The following is a 12,119-nucleotide window of genomic DNA, read 5'->3' as shown; positions in this document are numbered from 1 at the left end:
AAGAAGTTGCTTTTATTTACAAAGTGTTAGTTGGGTAGGGTTTAATCAAGTTAGTCGGTGAATTGACCACAATGGAAAAATAAGTTCAGTTTGGGGTGGTGCCCATGGTGAGAAACTTCAGAGTCATAGGGTATGCTGAAAGGTTAGCGCATGCTATCAAGTCAGCCCAAAGATATCACCACACATCGCTTTAGGTACTTTAACAAATTAAACAAAACAAAAGAAAAAAAATCATACAAAGTTAGAATTTGTCATAACTTGTGGAAAGTTACTGCAACTTAAAATAAAGTAGATGACGGTCACTTACCCCATCAGCAAAAGTAGCAAAGGAGACATTTTAACCACTTCAGAAGGAGCTTTTCTGTATTTTAATGTAATTTTAGAATTACATTACAATTTTTATTTAAAAATGACACTTCTTAGATACATGTACAATATATATATATATTTTATATTTTTACATGCCAGTCATTTGTAGTCACATGATCCTGTTCTGGAAGTCTTCCACCAGCTCACAGTTGGTAGTGGTTCTGGTTCTGCACTTCTGAGACACAGAAGAAAAGAGCCTGAGGTGAAAGAGACCTGACGCTGCTAAGCTATTTGTCAGGCTGCAGAATTACACAGGAGATGTAAAATATTTCATTTTCGGTGCTTTTAATATTTCTTCAACTTCCTGCAACCCTTCAAAGTTTTGAGGTTCAGCCAGATGGAAGACAATGTCAAAGTGGAGAATCTTGGGGGTGGGGGGAGATGGCAGCAGAGAAATTTTAATTGTATGGAGAACAGAAAGCCTCCAGCTAAAGGAAGTGGAATGTGCATGGAAGTCACAGAAATTCTTAGCTGAGGGAAAAGAATGGAGACCAAACACCTTTTTTTTTTTATTTTAAAGAAAGCAGGAAGTTCTTTTACCTGTCCTGGGGATGGGGTGGGGGCTCAACCATCCAGCCAGGTTTTCTGAATATCCACAATATGTATGAGAGAAGTTTACAAGCAAATCTCTCTCGTGAATATTCTTTGTGGATATTCTGAAAACCTGATTGGCTGGGTATCCCTCAGGACAGGTTTGGGAATTACTGCTCTAGGGCAGTGATTTTTGACCACTGTGTTAGAACACACTAGAGTGTCATGAAGAGCTGGGAGGTGTATCACCAAAAACTTGACCCAGACAGCAAGCCCATTCTTTCCTTAACCATGAGAGTGCTGGCAGGTTGGGGAGAGCATAACTGCACCCTAGTACTGCTTCCTCCACCTTCCCAATGATCAGTGTTGCCATCAGACCAAGCTAGAAATGTTGTAGGTCTGCTTCCTCCGTCTCCACCAACACAAGCAATAGGACTGCATTCTGAACCTACCTGCAGGAGTGTCCTGAGCCGGAAATGCACCCTAAGTGATATGTCCCCTAGCACTCCTGCCCACTCGCTGCATCACAGACAAGCAGGGGAATCAATGAGCGGGCTGCAGTTTTGGCACCCCAAATCCTTAGTGGTCTGTGTGGCTGCACTGCTCATACAATGCTTGCTATGGCCCTGCCTACCTATTCCTCCACCACAATCACTGTTACTAGCCTGCGCTAGAAATGCCGCATCTTGCTCCCTGTCTTATGGCCATAATCACTGCTGCTGGCCTGGTCCACAAATGTGGGGTTCTGCTCCCTCCCTGTGGCCATGATTACTGTCATTGCTAGCTGCAGAGAAGGAGGTGTTTGCCTGGGGAACACCCCCGTTCCCCCCCCCCCACCCCCAAAATAACTTTCTGCTGCTGAATCAGATTCTTGGGTAGAGAGGGTAAGTTTTAAAAGGGGGAACTGGTGGTAGGAAGAGTGAAAGTTGAAAGATGATATGCATAGGGGTGGGGGTTAAGAGAGAGGGGTGAACATAAGTGGAATGAGAGAGAAGGTATAAAGTTGGTGTAGTGGTCTCATCACCCCTAGGGTTCTCCTCCTGTAGCAAGTGTCCTCCCCTTCAGAAAACTGATTTTCAGAATTGAGATTAGGTAGAAACTAAATTCGGTGTTTAGTTTTTGGAAAATATCAGTTTTGGCACTATTTCTTAATATATTTGTATTTTGCCTAATACAGGATGAAATGCATTTTTATTTTTATTTCTCCTGTGTTGTACTGCTTATAGAAGCTGACTTCAGGATTAACATTTCAAATTTTTGGTCCATTCTAGTTTATGTTCTGTTTGTGAGAGACTTTACTGTCATGTATTTTGTGAATAGAGAGAGTCCCATTTGTTTGGCTTTTCCAATAGGAAATGTACTGGTGACCTATATCTGCAATTCTGCTTTTTTAACGGTGTGTTTGTGACCTCGGAATGAGTGCTGTTATGATGTGAAAGGTTTACTACACAAAGAGTTTTGTGTTAACTTGGCAGTGGAGAGTTTGTGTTGCCATTACTGAAGTGATACCAGGATTTGAATGGCAAACTGTAAAGGGAAACATTCTAGGTCTCCTCTGTATAGATGCCAGAACAGGAAAAACAATTCTTGATTTTGACAGGAAGTCTAGTGTGAATTTAATAATTTTATTTTAATAACAGTTTATTTAAAAATGCATTCTGTTAAGTGATGCAAGGTAAATATAAACTATTATTAACGCAGACAAAATATTTGAGCTCTTTGTTCAGCTGCAGACTGTAGTTTACAGTGTGTTGCAATAGAAGAAAGGTTGAGAACTAATGTTCTATGGCAGTGTTTCCCAAGTCAGTCCTGGAGTACCCTCGTGCCAGTCATTTTGTCTGGATTTCCACAATAAATCTATGCATGAGATTGATTTGCATACACTGCCTCCATGTCATACCTGTAATGTCATAAATAGCATCCACCAAGTAGGCCAACCCTGCTTCTAGCTGGGTATTAATGCACCCGTTTTGTGTTTCTGACTGCTGATACCACTTCAGGCATGCTGTTGCCATGAACGAGCTGCACATTTGTTGCTTGAAGGCCTAAAGAGGCCACTTCAAAGGCTTGTTTCAGTGAGCTTTCTAGCTTCCTATCCTGTAGATGTTTTTAGGGCAATGCCCTCTCCCACTAGCAAGTTGGTCATCTTAGTTACCGCCATAACCAAGGAGTCCACCCTAGGAAGCTGCAATTTATCTTTCTCCTCTGGAGCTAATGGGTAGAGGCAAGCCATGGCTCTTACCAGTCTTAGCCTCGCATCTAGTGAGACCCATTCTGCTGTAATCAGGTCTTGAATGTCTGGATGCATCGAGTAGGCCTTAGAAGGAGCTCTGAGCCCACTCATGATCAACGAAGATAGAACTCCTGACATTGAAGCAGAAGGCTTCTCAATGGAAAGCACTGCTAGTGCCTCAAAAATGAGTACTGAGCTCCTCTTTATGAAAGGACCTTGGTACTTTCGGATCATCTTCCTCCTCTGACAGCTCCTTCAATGATGCGTCTTCTGAATAGATTGAGCCCACATTAGATAAGGAGGGAGAAGCAGAGATAGCCTCATCTGCCCACTCCTGGAGGTCTATATGAGATTGCTTAGGAGCCGGAGGGGCAGCGGGGTGAGAAACTGAGGCACCTTGCAATGACTGCCTCTGCTTCAGTAAATAGGCCTTGGCATAACAGCAATATAAACAGAGAAAACAAAGATCCTGATACGGCTGAATGCTCTGTCAGGACCTGAGGCTGTAAAATGGCAGTTGTGCTCCTTGTGTGATCAGATAGAGGCTGCTTCTCACTGCCAGTCGGCCCTGACAAAATGGTGCCTGTTCCCATGCTGTCAAACTGCACACTAGCCCTGCCGGAGAGCCTGAAGACCCTGGCATTTTCAGATGCACCAAATCTGAAGATGTTCTGCCACTGACTGTTTCCTCCTTATCTCACAGGATTCCTGGCTTGCACACACTGCAACACCACAATGCCAAAGTGGGAACACTGCTTAACTACCTCCCTTCAACTGTAATCGGAGAGTCGGGATCCTTCCCTTGCACCAGGTAGAACTTGCAGCCCTGCAAGTGGTTCTAAGTCAAACTTTAGTCAGGCTTCCCACTGCCGGCTGCTCCAGGTTTACCACAGATGAGAGAGGCTCAGGACCTCTTTCCTTCTCTCTCTCTCTTTTTTTTTTTTTTTTTTTTTTTGCTGGAAAAGGAGTTCTCCACAGGAAACAGGGGAGAGGTAAAGAGAGGGAAGAAGTAAATTTGCGGGGCACCAGAGACAGGGCTCTGAAGACCTCCAGAAATGGTTCTGCAGACTCAAGCCACCTGCAAAGCTCAAATGGGGACCAGTTAACCAACTGGACTAAGAGCAAAGCACTCAGAGGCTGAAAAGTGTGTCCATCCACCTGAAACTACTGAGTAGCTGGACTAGATGCCAAGAGAGATATCATTCTCAGCTCAGTATTTGATTCTCTATCTCCATCTGCTGGTTGATGGACATAACTATCCCACAAATTCTGCAACAGTGGGAAGCTATGAAATGGAAGTCTTACCATGTAAAATTAGTTTCTTGTTGGGCAGACTGGATGGACCGTAGAGGTCTTTATTTGCTGTCATTTACTATGTTACTAGCACAAACCCAATAGCTCCTAGCCAAAAGACTAAGGAGGGACTAACCTAGCTGTAAACTCAGCTCCATTGCTTGAATATTATCAAAAACACCAAGAGGGTAGCTGAGCCCTAGGGCTGGCTGCTCTTATGCTTCTTTGTCTGATATGCTATCTTCCCTACACTGATGCCCTGTGCTCTCCTCATGTTCTGTCTATGGGAAATATATTTGTCTACAAATATATTTATTTTCCCAGCAGCGTGCTCTTGTATATGTGCTATGTTGATAGGATTTTGTTTTCCCCAGAAGGATCTTTCAGGTTAGGTAAAAACCTAACCCCTAAGCGGAATTTGGTCTGTATTTCAAGGACATGAAATTTCAAGTTCTGATGGAGCTGCCATGTAAGGTCTTTAGATTGAGAGGTGCCACTGTCTTGCAATAGAAAACTGCAGTATATTTTATGATGCCTTAATACTGGTGAGGCAATGTTTAGAAAACAAGATGGGCAGGATTAATTAGCCAGATTATTGTAGAGAGCAAAGCCATAAGTTTGGGGGAGAGGAGAGTTCCTGTCATTTAGGTGATATCCGGTTTAAAAAGGAGAACCTGCTCCTGTCCCCCCCCCCCCTTTTTTTTTTTTACAAATACTGGGAAGGTAAGAGTGATTGCAAAGTTAACCAAATCCTAAAATAATTGAATTGTACTATATGTAATAATGGAAATAAAATTAGTATACGCATTCAAACCCTGTAATCTACATTTAGGGGCTTCCTTGACTTCCTGTTTTAGCAGATTAGAATAATGATGGCATGAAACTATGGGTATCTGAGACGTGATCTGCTGTAGATATGAAAGATAGTACCTGGGGAAAAGAGAGCATTGATAGCAAGAGTTCAAGCTTTGGGGCAGTAGAAAGAGAAGGGCTTTTGATCCTTAAACTGGAGACAGTAAGACTGTGTATTGGGGAACCAGCAACCTCAGGAAGGCTGGTAGCCCTTGTGCCTGAAAGAGAAAAAATGGTCTGTGTTCTGGGAGTCGCCAGTCCTAGGTAACCTGCTAACCTAGAGGGGAGAGAGAATGGTATAATCTAGGCATCTGTTGATCTGACAAACTATCCTCTGAAATACCATGTCTGACCCTGCAAAGAAAGAAAACTGTTAGGCTGAAGGAGAGTACGGTACAGACCATCAAGGTTGCTCTTTTCCTATAATTGTCTCTGGAATTACTATTTTGATATCAATGTACTAGAATGATAAATGACTAAGAGCATAGCTCAAGCTAAGCCACCTGCTGCCACCTCCTCTTACAATTAAGACTTTTTATAAAAATTACTCCATGGTATATGGATGTAAAAGTAAATGCACTGATGAGAAGGCACTTGATTTTCTGCAACCCATGCATATTCCTGGGGGAATATTCCTGCCAGACTTTGTGTGGCATTTTGATGCACGCATGTTATAAAATATGTGTATATGCATGTACTTGATGTGTACACGTTTGCACTTATTTCCAAGAAGGTGTAAATGTGGACTCATTTTATCCGATTACTAGTTTTGTGAGGATATTTTATAAAGACACATAGTCAGAATAGAGACATCCATCTCGTGTGTATTTTCAAACAAGAAATACATAGAGATTTCCTGTTCGAAAATATATGAGGTGGATGTCCAGCATGAGCAGCCATTTTACAAACTGGAATGTCCAAATTATGAATTGGAGGGGGGGGAGGGGGGGGTAACAAGAGACATGGATGTCTATGTAGTATTCTTAGAAAATGGCCACACAGATGCCCAGGCAGAGCGGAGGGGAAGCCTAGTAGTTAGTACGGTGAACTGTAAACCATGGGACCCAGATTCAAATCCCACTTTAACTCCTTTTTTTTTTTTTTTTTTTGTAATTGTGAGCCCTCCAGAAACAGAAATACCTACTGCAGCTGAATGTACAACACTTCAATAGCCTTGCAGGTGGCTTATACAGTGGGGGAAATAAGTATTTGATCCCTTGCTGATTTTGTAAGTTTGCCCACTGACAAAGACATGAGCAGCCCATAATTGAAGGGTAGGTTATTGGTAACAGTGAGAGATAGCACATCACAAATTAAATCCGGAAAATCACATTGTGGAAAGTATATGAATTTATTTGCATTCTGCAGAGGGAAATAAGTATTTGATCCCCCACCAACCAGTAAGAGATCTGGCCCCTAAAGACCAGGTAGATGCGCCAAATCAACTCGTTACCTGCATGACAGACAGCTGTCGGCAATGGTCACCTGTATGAAAGACACCTGTCCACAGACTCAGTGAATCAGTCAGACTCTAACCTCTACAAAATGGCCAAGAGCAAGGAGCTGTCTAAGGATGTCAGGGACAAGATCATACACCTGCACAAGGCTGGAATGGGCTACAAAACCATCAGTAAGACGCTGGGCGAGAAGGAGACAACTGTTGGTGCCATAGTAAGAAAATGGAAGAAGTACAAAATGACTGTCAATCGACAAAGATCTGGGGCTCCACGCAAATTCTCACCTCGTGGGGTATCCTTGATCATGAGGAAGGTTAGAAATCAGCCTACAACTACAAGGGGGGAACTTGTCAATGATCTCAAGGCAGCTGGGACCACTGTCACCACGAAAACCATTGGTAACACATTACGACATAACGGATTGCAATCCTGCAGTGCCCGCAAGGTCCCCCTGCTCCGGAAGGCACATGTGACGGCCCGTCTGAAGTTTGCCAGTGAACACCTGGATGATGCCGAGAGTGATTGGGAGAAGGTGCTGTGGTCAGATGAGACAAAAATTGAGCTCTTTGGCATGAACTCAACTCGCCATGTTTGGAGGAAGAGAAATGCTGCCTATGACCCAAAGAACACCGTCCCCACTGTCAAGCATGGAGGTGGAAATGTTATGTTTTGGGGGTGTTTCTCTGCTAAGGGCACAGGACTACTTCACCGCATCAATGGGAGAATGGATGGGGCCATGTACCGTACAATTCTGAGTGACAACCTCCTTCCCTCCGCCAGGGCCTTAAAAATGGGTCGTGGCTGGGTCTTCCAGCACGACAATGACCCAAAACATACAGCCAAGGCAACAAAGGAGTGGCTCAGGAAGAAGCACATTAGGGTCATGGAGTGGCCTAGCCAGTCACCAGACCTTAATCCCATTGAAAACTTATGGAGGGAGCTGAAGATGCGAGTTGCCAAGCGACAGCCCAGAACTCTTAATGATTTAGAGATGATCTGCAAAGAGGAGTGGACCAAAATTCCTCCTGACATGTGTGCAAACCTCATCATCAACTACAGAAGACGTCTGACCGCTGTGCTTGCCAACAAGGGTTTTGCCACCAAGTATTAGGTCTTGTTTGCCAGAGGGATTAAATACTTATTTCCCTCTGCAGAATGCAAATAAATTCATATACTTTCCACAATGTGATTTTCCGGATTTAATTTGTGATGTGCTATCTCTCACTGTTACCAATAACCTACCCTTCAATTATGGGCTGCTCATGTCTTTGTCAGTGGGCAAACTTACAAAATCAGCAAGGGATCAAATACTTATTTCCCCCACTGTATATTTAGGTACAGTATGTAATGTAAAAAATAAAAAAAAGAATTGAAGTGGGATATGAACAAGGGTCCCTTGGTTTACAGTCCACTGCACTAACCACTAGGCTACTCCTAGTGCATGCTGCTCTGTTCAGAATGCCTGGTATTTCTTTCCAGCTGCACTTTCAGGGGAGCGGGAGGGGGGCAGCAGCCACTGAGGGATTAAAGAGGTTGTCATTCCTTAGTCCCTCCAGTGGCCAGCTGCTCAATCGGAGCACATTTTTGAACCCTAGAGTGATAGAAGTAGGTCTGCCGGGAAAATGGTAGAGGCTATTATTAAGAATAAAATTACAGAGCACATACAAAAACATGGGCTGATGAGACAAAGTGAGCACGGATTTAGTAAAGGGAAGTCTTGCCTCACCAATCTACTGCATTTTTTTGAGGGGGTGAACAAACATGTGGACAATGGGGAGCCGGTGGATATTGTGTATCTGGATTTTCAGAAGACGTTTGACAAAGTGCCTCTTGAAAGACTCCAGAGTAAACTGGAGAGTCATAGGATCGGAGGTAGGGTATTACTTTGGATTAAGAGCTGGTTGAAAGATAGGAAGCAGAGAGTAGGATTGAATGGTCAGTATTCTCAATGAAGAAGGGTAGTTAGTGGGGTCCCTCAGGGGTCTGTGCTGGGACCGCTGCTTTTTAACATATTTATAAATGACTTAGAGATGGGAGTAACTAGTGAGGTAATTAAATTTGCAGATGACACACAGTTATTCAGGGTCGTCAAGTCGCAGGAGGAGTGTGAAAGATTACAGGGGGACCTCGCAAGACTGGGGGATTGGGCGTCCAAGTGGCAGATGAAGTTCAATATTGACAAGTGCAAAGTGATGCATGTGGGTTAGAGGAACCCGAATTACAGCTATGTCATGCAAGGTTCCGCGTTAGGAATCACAGACCTAGAAAGGGATCTGGGAGTCATTGTTGATAAGACGTTGAAAAGTTCTCAGTGTGCTGCGGCGGCTAAAAAAGCGCATAGAATGTTGAGAATTATTAGGAAAGGGATGGAAAACAAACACGAGGATGTTAAAATGCTGTTGTATCGCTCCATGGTGCGACCGCACCTCAAATATTGTGTCCAATTCTGGTTGCCGCATCTCAAAAAAGATATAAAGGAATTGGAGAAGGTGCAGAGAAGGGCGACGAAAATGATAAAAGGGATGGAACGACTTCCCTATGAAGAAAGGCTAAGAATGTTTGGGCTATTCAGCTTGGAGAAAAGGCGGCTGAGGGGTGATATAATAGAAGTCTACAAGATAATGAGCGGAGTAGAGCGGACAGATGTGAAGCGTTTGTTTACACTTTCAAACAACAATAGAACCAGGGGACACAAGATGAAGCTAGAATATGGTAGATTTAAAACAAATAGGAGAAAAGTTTTCTTTACTCAGCGTTTAGTTGGACTCTGGAACTCGTTGCCGGAGAACGTAGTGACAGCAGCTGGCCTTACGGAGTTTAAGGGGGGTTTGGACAGATTCCTGAAGGAAAAGTCCATTGAACATTATTAAAAAAATTATTATTATATATATATATTTTTTTTTTTTTTTTTTTTTTGGGGGGGTGGGGGTTGCCTGGTTCTTGAAGCCTGGTTTGGCCGCTGTCGGAGACAGGATGCTGGGCTTGATGGACCATTGGTCTTTTCCAAGTATGGCGGTGCTTATGTGCTTACCTAAGGATGTCCTTTTTAGACTGGGATGTTTTCTTTTGGTAATCGCTGTTGGACGTCCTGATTTTGGGTCCTCCCTAGTTCTGGCCAGAACATGCCCACAACATTTCCCCTTGCTTTTTGGATGTACAGCAGTGTTGGATGTCCAAATCCTGCCTTTGCAAAATCGGAATTTGGACATTCTATGTTTCAAAAATGAATGCAATAGGCACCTATAGTGTCTTTTTAAAATAGCCCCATAACTGCCAGCTACTTACCCTTCTCACTAGCCAACCTGTTATACATTATCCTTTAGGAGGGTAATTTTAGATCTGGGCAACTAGGTTGTGAAGATACACAAGTGCACATGTTCTTGTTTTATAAAAGTGACATACACATCTACAGTATGTACCTTTTGTAACACATCCTCGCTTAAACCTGCACAATGTTGCACCTGCTCTGAGCCATGCGTAATTTCCTAAGTCAGCAGGGATAGAGGTGCATCTTATGCCATATATATGTATCTCACAATTCCATCCCATTTCTGCCCAATCTCCAGCCCCAAGAACATCTACATGTATTTTGAGTAAATGCACATAGTCCCCCAGAATCTATAAATGGCTCACAAATTTGCACATACATCATTGCACGCTATCCTGAGACATTTTGCTAAGTGCTATTTTATACAGAGCTACGTACAAATCTTATAGTGTGTAACTCGAAAGGGGGTGTGGCCAAGGGAGGGGCATGGCCAGGTCAGGGGCATTCACTAAAAATGTGCACAGTATTACTGAATATCGGGGATCTGCATCTAAATTACGCACCAGGATTTACACCAGGTGTCCAAAGTTTGGCATGGAAATCACTATTCTATTAGCTGCGCCCAATTCAGAATGCCATTTATAGAACAGCAACTCCATGCAGATTTTTTTCAACTCCGTTTTTTTAGCGCCATTTACTGAATCTAGCTCACTATGCGTTGGGCAGTGCAGACTTTTATGCATGCGTGCCATTGGGCAATTTTGTGAGTGCCTGTTTTTGTGCACAAAACACTTATTTCACACGCACAACAGAAAACGACTCATAAGATCAGGCTCTCAGAGGGTTGTGTGGCCTATTTCTAAGCCCATCTGCCTTTATAAAATAAGATGCAGTTACCACTGCTCTGATCCTTGCACAAATTGAAGGAACTGTGTGCAGGTTATCAAATATCTCTGTATCAAAACCCTATCCTAACTCTGCTCCCCCAGGAATTCTCCTGCTTATTCTGGAAAAAAATGTGTGCAGATAGGCCGTCAGTGCATACTATTCATGCATATACCCCAGGTAATTTTATAAGCATTAACTTCAGCACATAAAATAGTTTATGTGGAAAAAAAGGCTTATAAAGGTAACCCTTAACAAAGATCTTCTTAACACAGTACCCGGGATACACCCAGCCAGTCAGGTTTTCAAGAAACCCATAATGAATATTCCTGCCCTAGATTTGCATAAAATGGAAACCGTGCATGCAAATTTATTTCATGCATATGCATTGTGGATATTTTGAAAACCAGACTGGCTTGGTGTGTCCAGAGGACTGGGTTGAGAACCCCTGCCCAGATTGTCCAGTGTGTTCAAACCTGCTCTACCTTCCAGTTTTCATTCACTTCCTACTCAGTTTGCTTAGCAATCAAGTCCTCTCAAGGGCCCAGCCCATCCAAAGATCCAGGTCATTCCACCCTCAGTTTACTTGATCCAGCTTATTGTGGCAGGGTAAAGTAATGCTGGTGCTTTGGCCTTAGAAAAGGTTAAGGGGCAGTAAATACGTCAGATCTTGTGAAAATATAAAATGCGTTCATCAAGGACATGGAATTGAAGAAACACTTGAAACAGGTCATATGCTATGGAGCAGGATTGCTTACTTTTAATATAAAATATGTGGACTGATATCACCATGATTTGAAGCATTATAATCTGTGTTTTGACATCATCCAATAAACATGGATTTTGGTACTGTATACTGATGTATATTGGTTGGTGTATTCCCCCTCTGTGGCTGCCAGGTAATGCTACGCATGCTGTCTGTACTTCTTCAGGGGCATGTGTATATGATCAGAATAAAGATGCAAAAATTAAACATCTTTACATAATCTGGACATATCTGTTGAGTTTCAGCAGTTTTGGAGCCTTTTACTAAAGGTTAGCTCGAGTTATCTGCAGCAGGTCCCATTTTATTCCTATGGGACCTGCTGCACATAACTCGAGCTAGTCTTTAGTAAAAGGCCTCCTATGTTTCTTAACATAACCAGAGCTACCATTGTGATATCAATAGTCTGTATAAAGGCACCTGGCCACCATCACAATATATACCAGATATCAGCAGGTAAATCCTGAT

Source organism: Microcaecilia unicolor, chromosome 4 (genome assembly GCF_901765095.1).
Source record: "Microcaecilia unicolor chromosome 4, aMicUni1.1, whole genome shotgun sequence".
Lineage (NCBI taxonomy): Eukaryota > Metazoa > Chordata > Amphibia > Gymnophiona > Siphonopidae > Microcaecilia > Microcaecilia unicolor.
This window is presented reverse-complemented; position numbering follows the sequence as displayed.